Below are 11006 nucleotides of genomic sequence, written 5' to 3'. Positions count from 1 at the left end.
CGAGACTCAGTGGAGACAAGGTTGTCCCTGCTTCCTGGGTGCTGGGGATAAAGATGTGCGACACCACCCTACCCTGCGCCACACCAGGCCTGCCTGAAATCTGTTTCATGGGCAAGCCTGGCTGTGGCACTGATGAACTCACAGTGCCTGGGTTGCCGTGAATTTATTTAAAAAAAAAAAAAAAAAGTGAGTTAGCCGGGCGTTGGTGGCGCATGCCTTTAGTCCCAGCACTCGGGAGGCAGAGGCAGGCGGATCTCTGTGAGTTTGAGTCCAGCCTGGTCTACAGAGCCTGGTCTACAGGATGGCCAGGACTGTTACACAAAGGAACCCTATCTCAAACAAGTCAAAACAGGGTTGTGGGTTTTTTTTTTTGGGGGGGGGTTCGAGACAGGGTTTCTCTGTGTAGCTTTGGAGTCTATCCTGGCACTCGCTCTGGAGACCAGGCTGGCCTCGAACTCACAGAGATCCGCCTGCCTCTGCCTCCTGAGTGCTGGGATTAAAGGTGGGCGCCACCAACGCCTGGCGAGTTGGTTGTGTTTTCAAGACTCAAGACAACTTAAGTATTCATCATTGTCTGGTTAATGCTCTCAGGTACGGTGGATCGCTCTGTGTGAAGGCTCAAAAAGAAACCTGTTCAAGCTGGGCACAGTGGCACATGCCAGTAGTCCCAGTTACTCGGGGGTAAGGCAGAAGAATCATACAGTCCCACAGATTTAAAGGCAGCCTAGGCCACACAGCAGGACCACATTTGAAAGTTTTATTTGAATTTTTTGTTTTTGTTTTTGTTTTATTTTGGAGTCTCATATATCCTAGACAAGCCTTGAGCTTGCTTGCTGCCCCGGCCTCCCAAGTGCTGAGATTGCAGGCGTGAGGCACCGTGTTCAGTTTTTTGCAGTGTTGAGGAGCAGCCCCAGGGCTCTGTGCATACCAGACAGCCACTCTACCAGCCACATCCCAGCCCAACCTGTTTCTAAAAAAAACAAAAAACAAAAGTCCTCAGAAAGGGATCCAGGGATTGAATGTTGTGTCCCTTTCTAAAGTCGCCTAGCCAAGCAAACATGCGGATTCTTTGTAAACTCTCTCCCTTTCCAAAGTCCCAGCCTGCAAAGTATATTAGAGGTAATGTCCCCTGACCTGGTGGAACTGGAGGTCCTCTCTTACTAGATCTGCATGATAGAGGGGTCTCTTGTCTCCTTATTAACAGGGTTAGTTGACGTTTGCCTAGGTTTCTGGCACAGCCGATCAGCTTTAATTTCCCTCCACAGTTGTCTGTGTTGCTCTTGTTCTCATGCACCGTCCCCATACATAACACAGTTCTGTTTATAGTGCTATAACCATACGTGGAGCCTACCTACGTAGGGGAGGCTGCAGGAGCAGGGAAGGGCATCATAGCTAAAGTTAGGCTGTTGTGCCCAAATTCTGAACCCCCAAATCACCAAGAGGCCCATTTTGATGCAAAAGCAATGAGTCTTTTATTGCAGTGGTTTAACGAGCTGACCCCATTACTTTCATTCACCCACCTCAGATGGCTGCGTAAAGACCCTGAGAAACCACGAGGGCAGCGTAAGGGAAGTGTTAGAGGTACACAAAGTCTCAGGATTGGTGTGCTCCCAGCTTGGATGACCTGCCCTGTGTTGATAGGTCAACTGGTTGTTACGGCCCATAGGCCCTCCCAGGGCGGTTGCCACGCTCTGCACATCATCACTGTTGTGCACGTGTATGTAAAACACACCCAGAGCTGTAAAGCCCAGCCCCGCTAGCTAACTTCTGATTGGATCCTTGCCACAAGGTGGGCATCTGACCTCCTAGTGACCAAGGCATGACCAGCAAGGTCATACAAGCACCTGTTAGCCTGTCCTGGCTGCCAAAACGGGGGTTTGTCCCTTCATTCCCCCCTTCTTGAAGTACCGTGACAGGACTCAATCCTGCCTGTTAGGGGCTCAAAGCGGTGTTAACCGGCCCTGCCATTAGCTGACAGATTTTTCTGAGGGAGTGATGTTTGCATCTGTTGTCACAGTGTCCCCTATGTAAGGGAGATTCCTTTTGACTTAGCATTTTAACCAGGGAAAATGGGCAATGTATTCTTCCCCATGCTACTTCCTGCTGACTTTGGGACACAGTTAGGGACCCAAGAGGGCTGAAGTGCTAGTCAAAAGCATAAAGGGAGTTCAGGCAATGAGGAATCTAGCAGGAGCAGCTGGTTGGCAGACTCTGTTGAAGAGGCAGGGGGTGTCCACATCAGCTGGACTGGTTCACATCCACACCACGTCCAGGGCTCAAAGTCCTTGGGTTGTCAGCAACTGATAATCAGATGTGTCTGCCACAAGCAGAAACCTGTTTAAGACATGTTTAAACTGGGAACAGAAGTTAAAACTTATTTAATTGGAACTCTTTAGACCCCTAGTTTTAGTGATCAGGAAGAGTGGGAGTTCCAAGACCAGGGCGAAAATCCCATCCTTAGGAACAGACAAGTGGGATAACATAGGTTGTACTTATCTGGAGTCTTTTTTACTTGTGAGAAGTGGATCCAAGCTTTATGACTTTTAATCCTCTGAAGGTACATATTCATATACCCACTCTGAAGGTACATATTCATATACCCACTCTGAAGGTACATATTCATATACCCACTCCCCCACCCCACCCCACACACAAGTGTGTGTGGTTAGTGTTAAATTTTTGCTTAAATTAGAAATAAGGAAGAAAAGAGGTGGATGAGGCATAAGACTGAGAGACATATTAGACATATTAACCAGTTTATTATAGGCCCAGCAGAGTAGGGAGACTAAAGGAGAAGAGAAACAGGTTTAATGGCTGACCACCATGGCCAGTTGCCTTAGAGAGAGAGAGAAGAGAAGCAGCAGACAGAGAAGAGGAGAAGAGTAGAGAGAGTAGAGAGAAGAGTAGAGAGAGCGTAAATGGGCAGGGACCTGTCTTTTAAAGGGTCCTCTGCACCTGCGTGCAGACTTAGTTCCCATGGAACCCTGGGCTGATCAAGGTACTGCCTTTTCCGCCAGGTAGCGAGAGCAGGCCAGCATAATACCTGAACCTTTCAGTTAGAGTTAGGGTTATGTATAAATTTTTGAGGCAGAGTCTTTCTACAAAGTCTTGACTGTCCTGAAACTCACAATGTAGACCAGGCTGGCCTCAAATTCACAGAGATCCTCCTCCTGCTGCTGCCTCCTCAGGGCTGGGATCAAAGGTATGCACCACCTCCACTGGCTAAGTAGACCTAAATTCAACCTTTAGTTTTCACTAGCTGTGTGACCTGAGGCACTTTACATAACTGTTTTGTAATACGATGGCAGAATCCTCTGTGGGACTATTATGATGATTAAAAGATTGAACAAGACTTGGTATGTGGTAGGATTTCTCAGTTTAGATCGTAAGAAATCTAGTGTAGTGGTGAAATATCAAGCCTCAAAGAAGGCTAGGATTTAAATCCTAGCTTTTTCATTTTTGGGTATACGGCCTTGGAATAATTTCTTCTCTCTCTCTCTCCCTGTCTTCCTCCCTCCCTCCCCCTTTTCTCTCTGTCTGTATCCCTGCCCCCCATGTGTATGTGTGTACATGTATGTGCATGTCTATGTTGCTATAAAATAAGTTAATACTGATGACATTGCCATGAAAAATAAACGATTAGTAAATACCAGACATTCTAGGAGAGCCTGACCTCTTCCTATATTAATATTCAGTAAATGTTATCACTATTATCTACTCATATGTTTCTCACATCTTATTCTTTCTATTAATTTAGGGTTGACCCCAGCTTGTCTAAGCCTGCTTGGATTTTCAATTGTTCAGACCAAGCACTTTCCAACTGCGTTTATAATAGTGGGGTCCATCCCTAGTGGGTGTCTTCAGGGCACTCCTGAATGAGGCACTCGGTGGCTTATCTAACAAGCTCATTGCCTAACAAGGGATACCTTTCTTTTATCAGAGGCAATCAGCACTTGGATAGACCACCATTTTCCTTACCTCAGCAACCACATGATTACCAACATTGCCCCCACCCCCACAAGCATTAAAAACTTGTCTGAACATGTATATTGTGGATATGATTCCTGAATTCAACAGAATCCTCAGAAAACTGAGCTGTGTGATATCTGAGATTTCTTCTGACATCGTTGCTATATGCAAAGTAAAATAAGATACTTCTACTGGAAGAATTAGATATTAGATTCATATGCCTGTTCCTGTTAGATCCATAAGCCTGTTCCTATTAGATTCATATGCCTGTCCAGCAAAGCTCCATGAAGATAGGGCACAGAGAAAAAAGAAAACTCAGCAACATCTCTTTGGAGTTGTGTTCAACTCCTTTAACCTTGACTTTCCTGTCTTGAGGTAGTTACTTATTAACTAACATAGGCATGAGTCACACTCTATACCATATGTTAGGGTATAGAATATGACATGAACCTTAACTTCTGTTGGAAAGGACACCACTGAGAGCACCGCTTGGCCAGGAGTTGAGATCAGATTAACTTATAGCCTGAGTGCTAAACACCAAGCTGTAGAGATTTGAATAGTAACAGTTTAGTCATATGGAACCTGACCAGCACCTGGGAGTCAAGGTCCAACGTAGTAATATATTATTTATGATTTATTAAACCTTGACTGAGGATTCAGAAAAGCAAAGTCAGCTACAGGTCATAGAAGCCAAGGCACACACCTCTAATCCCAGCAGCCAGAAGCTAGGAGGTGGTGGTACACACCTTTAGTCCTAGGACTCAGGATTAAGAGGGAACCAGATCTCTGTGAGTTCAAAGCCACCAGATCTACATGAGATTGAATCAGTCTAAAAGAGAATTATAGCTCACACCTTTAATCCCAGGACTCATGACAGGTATATAAGACAGGACAAGGATTCTGTAGGAGGCATTCATTCTCCAGCCATGCCGAGGAAAGGTTACAGTCTGAGACTTGGTGAAGAGTTCATACATGTGGATCAGCCCTTTCAGCCTGAGCTAGAGGTGAGAGCTAGCTGCCAGCTGCTTTGCTTTTCTGATATTCAGCATGAAGTTTGAACCCCAATATCAGCCTCTGGGTCATTTATTTTTCATGTTAGAAGTGATGTGGCTGTTCTTGAGCAAAGGTTTCCCTGCAGTCCAAGAAACTCAGAGGACAGGGCACAAGCCAGAACAATGCTAACAGACATGCGGTCCATTCTGCTTTGTGGGGAATGGACAGATTCACCTTGCTCTGTCTGCCTGAGCAGCGGCGGCTACGCCATTCTGCTTCACAAAGAGGTGGCAGGTCCAGAATTTAAAACCCCCTACGTGCACTCTTTTCACTCCTTGATGAGACAGTTTAGCAGGGCCCATATATCCACTTTCTACAACAAAAATAAAAAATCTTCGGACTTTCCCCTCCTGTGTTTTGTTTTTCTTCCTCTTTGTGCTTCACAGTGGTTGGAGTTGTCAGTGTGGTGAATGAGAACGCAGCATCCTTCCGGATCACATCTGGGGTCAGCCATTCCGCACTTGTTAAACCTCACCGTGAAGGTGACAAGAATCGTTCAATCTCTGTGAGACCAACTTCACATTCCTCTCAGCATTTTAATTCTTTTCAGGGTTAAACATGTGGTCTATGCTCCCCTAGAGATTCTTAAATATAATGACTGATTTATAACGAGGCAAACTTAAGCGGTGTTATGCTGTAGCCAGCTTGCACAGGCTTTGGAGAACTGACCGATTTTGCCTCTAGTGAGATCACTGTTGGTAGATTAAAATTATCATCCATCATGGGGCTATTGAGATGGCTCACCCGTTAAAAGCACTTGGTCTTGAAGAGGACCCTGGATCTAAGCACTCACATGATGTCTCACAACCATCTGTTTCCATGGGATCTGAAGCCTTCTTCTAGCTTATGTAAGCACCAGGCAAGATAGGGCAAAGTAAACTAAAGCTAAAACATATTTCTACAATGGAGATGGGAAAATGCTATATTTAATTACATTTAACAAATGCTACTGTTGAACACTACCAAAAGCCTAAGAAAACAAATCATCTGTTATGGTTTGAATCATGAATATTCTCCCCAAGTCTTGTGTGTTAAAGGACATAGTCTTCAGCTGATGGTTGTGTTGGGAGGTGGAGAAACCTTTAGGGGCCTCAGCCCCTTTCTTTCTCTGCTGCCATGGAGTGAATGCTTTACCCAGCCTCATGAACCCCAGTGTCACATCCTACCCCATCACAGTTCCAAAGTCATGGGGCCAACACATGGCCTGAACCTCTGCAATCATCAAGCTAAACCTTTTCCCCCTTTTACCACAGTCATGGAAAACCTGACTATCATACCGTCTAAAATATTTAAAGTAGAAGTTACAAGTTTAGTAAGTTCAAACTTAGATCAAAATGTATTCTTTTTCTATGGGGGTGGGGTTTGAGACAGGGTTTCTCTGTGTAGCCCTGACTGTCCTGGAACTCACTCAGTAGACCAGGCTGGCTTTGACGTCAGAGATCCGCCTGCCTTTGCCTCTCGAGTGCTGGGATTAAAGGTGTGCACCACCACCATCCAGGTCTTTCACAAATTTTAATTGCTTCATTTGAATTGATCAAAACTTGCACTCCTTCCTAGCCCCCTTCCCCATTGATGAAGGTATTTTAAAAAAAGATTTATCTTTAATTATGTCTGTGTATGGTTTTTTGTATATGGGTGCTGGTACCCAAGGATGCCAGACCAGGGTGTTGGAGGCCCTGGAGCTGGAGTTTCAGGTGGTCATAGTCATCTAACATAGGTGCTGGGAACTGAACTCAGGTCTTCCGCAAAAGCAATGTTTCCTAACACCTGAGCCATCTCTACAGCCTTATTTGGGAGTTTGTTGTTGATTTTATTGCTTGGAGATGGTCTTGGGGGGAGGAGTTAAGATACAGAATGACATACATGGCATTCAAGACACCCTGAGTTTTACAATAAATCAACTGCTCACTCTCCCGCTATAGTAGCTGATGTCTTCATTGCCAAGTTTGTGCTAAAACAATTGTGCAACCTCTTTATTCTTCTCTTTAGAGTTCACTACATTGGAATTAATCTGGTAAAGCCTTGGAGAAGGAATTGGGCAGGCAAAAGTAGACTTTCCATCTCCTTGCCTACCCCTGGCCAGTCCAAAGCATGTCCCCAGAGGAGCCTAAGGCGTCTGCTTGTGTAGAGTTGAGAGAATGAGTATTCCCTAAAAGCTGTATTTAGAGGGACTGCCAGATGGAGCTGGGCCACAAGAAGTCAGTCACCTAATCCAAAGAGGTCTTTGCAAAGGGGAGAACAGGATGAAGCCCAGAGATCAGCCGAGTAAGCCAGCCATTCTGAGATGAAGACAGAGAGTGGAATGGAACAACTCCCGGGTGATGAACAAGCAGTGGCAAGCCGTGGGCGTGCGTGCTCACACACACATTCTTTCCATGAAGGAGACCGTGAAGAAGGGTTGGTAAGGCCTTTGTAGCCTCAGGAAGGAATGTGGTGGGGGAACGGGGAAGAGTGGGTCACAGAGAAGTGGACTCAGTGACATCACCTCAACTTCACTCAGGAGAGCTCCCCCGATAGTGAGAGAAGCCGGCTAGCAAGAGTAGAAATGGCATCTCAGGGAGACTGGGGATGGCTACAAGGTAAAGGACATAGTCTGGGGCCAAACTAGGTAAGGCCTTGACCTCCAGTCTCAGCTTTATCCTCGTAAAGAAGCACGGACGTCCTTGACAAGGGCAGCGGAGTCAAACACAGGTGGTCTGTGAGAGGAACTTGAGGAAGAAGAGAAGATGCTCAGATGCTCAGTAGACAGTAAAACACATGACCAAATTTTGGCCTGTGCTTACTGAAGGGTCCACGTTGTTCCCATAAATATTGGGAGAAGCTTGTATAGCTCTCACAGGACAGCATATGTGTTTATAAGCTCACTTGTCTCCAGAGCGACTTGAGGAAACATGCAAACAAGTCATACATGTCCCTTCACAGTCCTGTTATATATACAATACTATTTTAGTACTAATAGTCATATTGGTATCTCAGGTAATTATTAGCTGTTTGGGACAGAAACCATCTAAAATCATATTTTTAAAAAGCTTCTTATACTGCTTATTTTAAACGTTTTTTATTGTTTTGTTTTGTTTTGTGTTTTTTTTTTTTTTGAAACAAGGTCTTACTATTTGGCCCAAGCTGGCCTCAAACTCCTGCGTCTTGTCTCAACCTACCAAGTGCTGGGATCACAGGTGCGCTGCACCACACACAACTCTCTTAAGTCATCTAGCACTGGTCTAGCCAGGAATGCTTGGGAGCAATTCAGTGAATGAGTATCCTTGGCACAGCAGTGGACATGTGCTAGCTAGTTTTATGTCAACCAGACACAAGCTAGAGTCATCTGAGAGGAGGGAGCCTCAATGGAGAAAATGTCTCCATAAGATACAGCTGTATCTATGTCTATAGGGCATTTTCTTAATTAGTGATTGATAGGGAGGGCCCCGCCCATGGTGGGTGGTGCCATCACTGGGCTGGTGGCACTGGGTTCTGTAAGAAAGCAGGCTGAAAGCCGGGCGTTGGTGGTACACATCTTTAATCCCAGCACTCGGGAGGCAGAGGCAGGCAGATCTCTGTGAGTTCGAGGCCAGCCTGGTCTCCAGAGCAAGTACCAGGACAGCCTCCAAAGCTACACAGAGAAACCCTGTCTCAAAAAACAAAAAAAAAAAAAAAAAAGAGAGAAAGAAAAAGAAAGAAAGAAAGAAAGAAAGAAAGAAAGAAAGAAAGAAAGAAAGCAGGCTGAGCAAGCCATGAGGAGCAAGCCGATTAGCAGCTCCCTCTATGGCCCCTGCATCAGCTCCTGCCTCCAGGTTCCTGTCCTGCTTGAGTTCCTGTCCTTACTGCTTTTGAAGATGAACTGTTACATGGAATTGTGAGTGAAATAAACCCTTCCCTTCCCAACTTGCTTTGGTCATGGTGTTTCATCACAGTAATAGAAACCCTAACTAAGACACTACCATAGCAAACAAATTCCTCAGGTCCAGACCTGAGAAGATGAGGATGTCAACACAGGCTCAGTGCTCACAATGGAATAGAATGAGGTAAGACTTCAGTGAGGGTCGTTAGTAAATCAAAGTATTGGGAGGACAGGGATCAGTGCAGCGTTAAAGTGCAGCCTGCAGGGGAGATAATCTCTGGGCGAGGAAAATCTGTTGCTTGTGAATAATCCAGGGTAGGCTATTTATACGACAGATGATCACATTATAAAATAATGGTATTGGGCACATCATGACTAACTTTCTGGATTAGCAACATAACCTCAAATATATTTAGAGAAACTAATGTTGAACATCTTTTTCAGCTTTCTTGCTTAATTCCATCAGGCACTTTGATTTGTTATCAAACCCCAAAGGTTTATAATGGTTAGCCCTATCACTGGGTAAGGCAAAGCTCACAAGGTAAAAACCTCCCTCCAGCTGTCCTGGAAGTGAGAGAATTCAGACCTAGCCCTGGGTTTGAAAATGCCAAGATTATGCCCAGTGGATCTGTGTTCTTTTGATAACCTTTGCATTATGTGTGGCATCCAAAACAAGACAAGGCTGTTCTCGTCCCTCCAGCCACTCTGTTGGTCTCCTTAGTTAACACAAGGAATCACTAGACTCAGGTGATCTAGCATACTTTTGCTGACTGCCACAATACTTTTTCAGTGAATGATGTGTAAACTTTCACTAACAGTCTTTCCCCTGTCACTAAGTCCTGCAAGATATAAAAGAAATCCTGACTTTTATATTTCCAAATTTTTTAAAAAGATTTTATTTTTTATTTATTATGTATACAACATTCTGCTTCCATGTATATCTGCACACCAGAAGAGGGCACCAGATCTCATAATGGATGGTTGTGAGTCACCATGCGGTTGCTGGGAATTGAACTCAGGACCTCTGGAAGAGCAGTCAGTGCTCTTAACCTCTGAGCCATCTCTCCAGCCCCCACTTAAGATTTTCTTAAAAAGCAGGAGGAGATCTCTTTTGAAGAAAGGTATCCACACGCCTTCAGTGCCAGGACTCAGAGGCAGAGGCAGGTGATCTTTGTAAGTTTGAAGCCAACCTCGTATCTACATAGTGAGTTCCAAGACAGCCAGAGCTACATAGTGAGACTCTGTCTAAAAAAACAAAAACAAACAAGTATCTAAATAGTCCTTTGTGCAAAATATAAAGGTAATTTTTTTCTTTTGGAGATGAGATCACATGACATTACTCAGGTTGGCCCCAAATTCCTGGTTTCGAGCGATCCTTGTTCCCCAGCCTCTGAGTGTAGCTGAAATTTCAGGCTTATGCAACACACTGGGCTTAAGATTTCAGGGATTCCCCTGGCTCTTATTTGTCACCAGGCACAGAGTGGGGACTGAAGAAATTCAGCATACAGCAAACAGAAGCACACACAGCACAGTTTTCCACGTGTACCTTACATAGTCCCAGCTTCTTCCCCGCCATCTGTCATACAACTCAAAGAGTGTCTTTGGTCCCGTTTTTCACAGGTGATTTAGTATCTCACTTGTTGATATCCTGGCTTCTCCCTCTCCCCAGGTCCTGGGCAACCTGGCTCTGCTCCTGACTCCTTTCCTTCTCCGGCCCGCCCAGTGGTTTCTCCTCAGCACCCGCCTGTCACTTTCGCCAGCTCTCTCCTGGGCCTGTGCCTTCTCCTTAGGGAACCTTTCCTGGTTGCTGCCAGGCTCTCCACTCCTCAGGCTCTCTCCCTGCCCTGGGATCGCTCTTCTCCGGGTGACCTGCCCTAGCCCTGGGATCTACCTTTGACAGGTAATCGCTCCTCACTGACAGCTCAAAGGCTGTCAAAGCTGCATGCGCCAGGTTGCTGCATAAGGACTCTGCATGCAGAAACCACGTGGAGCTTCGGCCAACAGCAGCTCCATGACTCCAGCTTCAAGGACCCCAACTGCTGAGTCTTGATCTAAACCACTCCCTTTCCCTTGATAAGCAAGTGCCTCCTACCTGTTCTCTCTCCTCTCTCTCTCTCTCTCTTTCCATTCTGCTCCCAATTGGTTA

Source organism: Cricetulus griseus, chromosome 5 (assembly GCF_003668045.3).
Source record: "Cricetulus griseus strain 17A/GY chromosome 5, alternate assembly CriGri-PICRH-1.0, whole genome shotgun sequence".
In the NCBI taxonomy this organism is placed as follows: Eukaryota; Metazoa; Chordata; class Mammalia; order Rodentia; family Cricetidae; genus Cricetulus; species Cricetulus griseus.
This window is presented reverse-complemented; position numbering follows the sequence as displayed.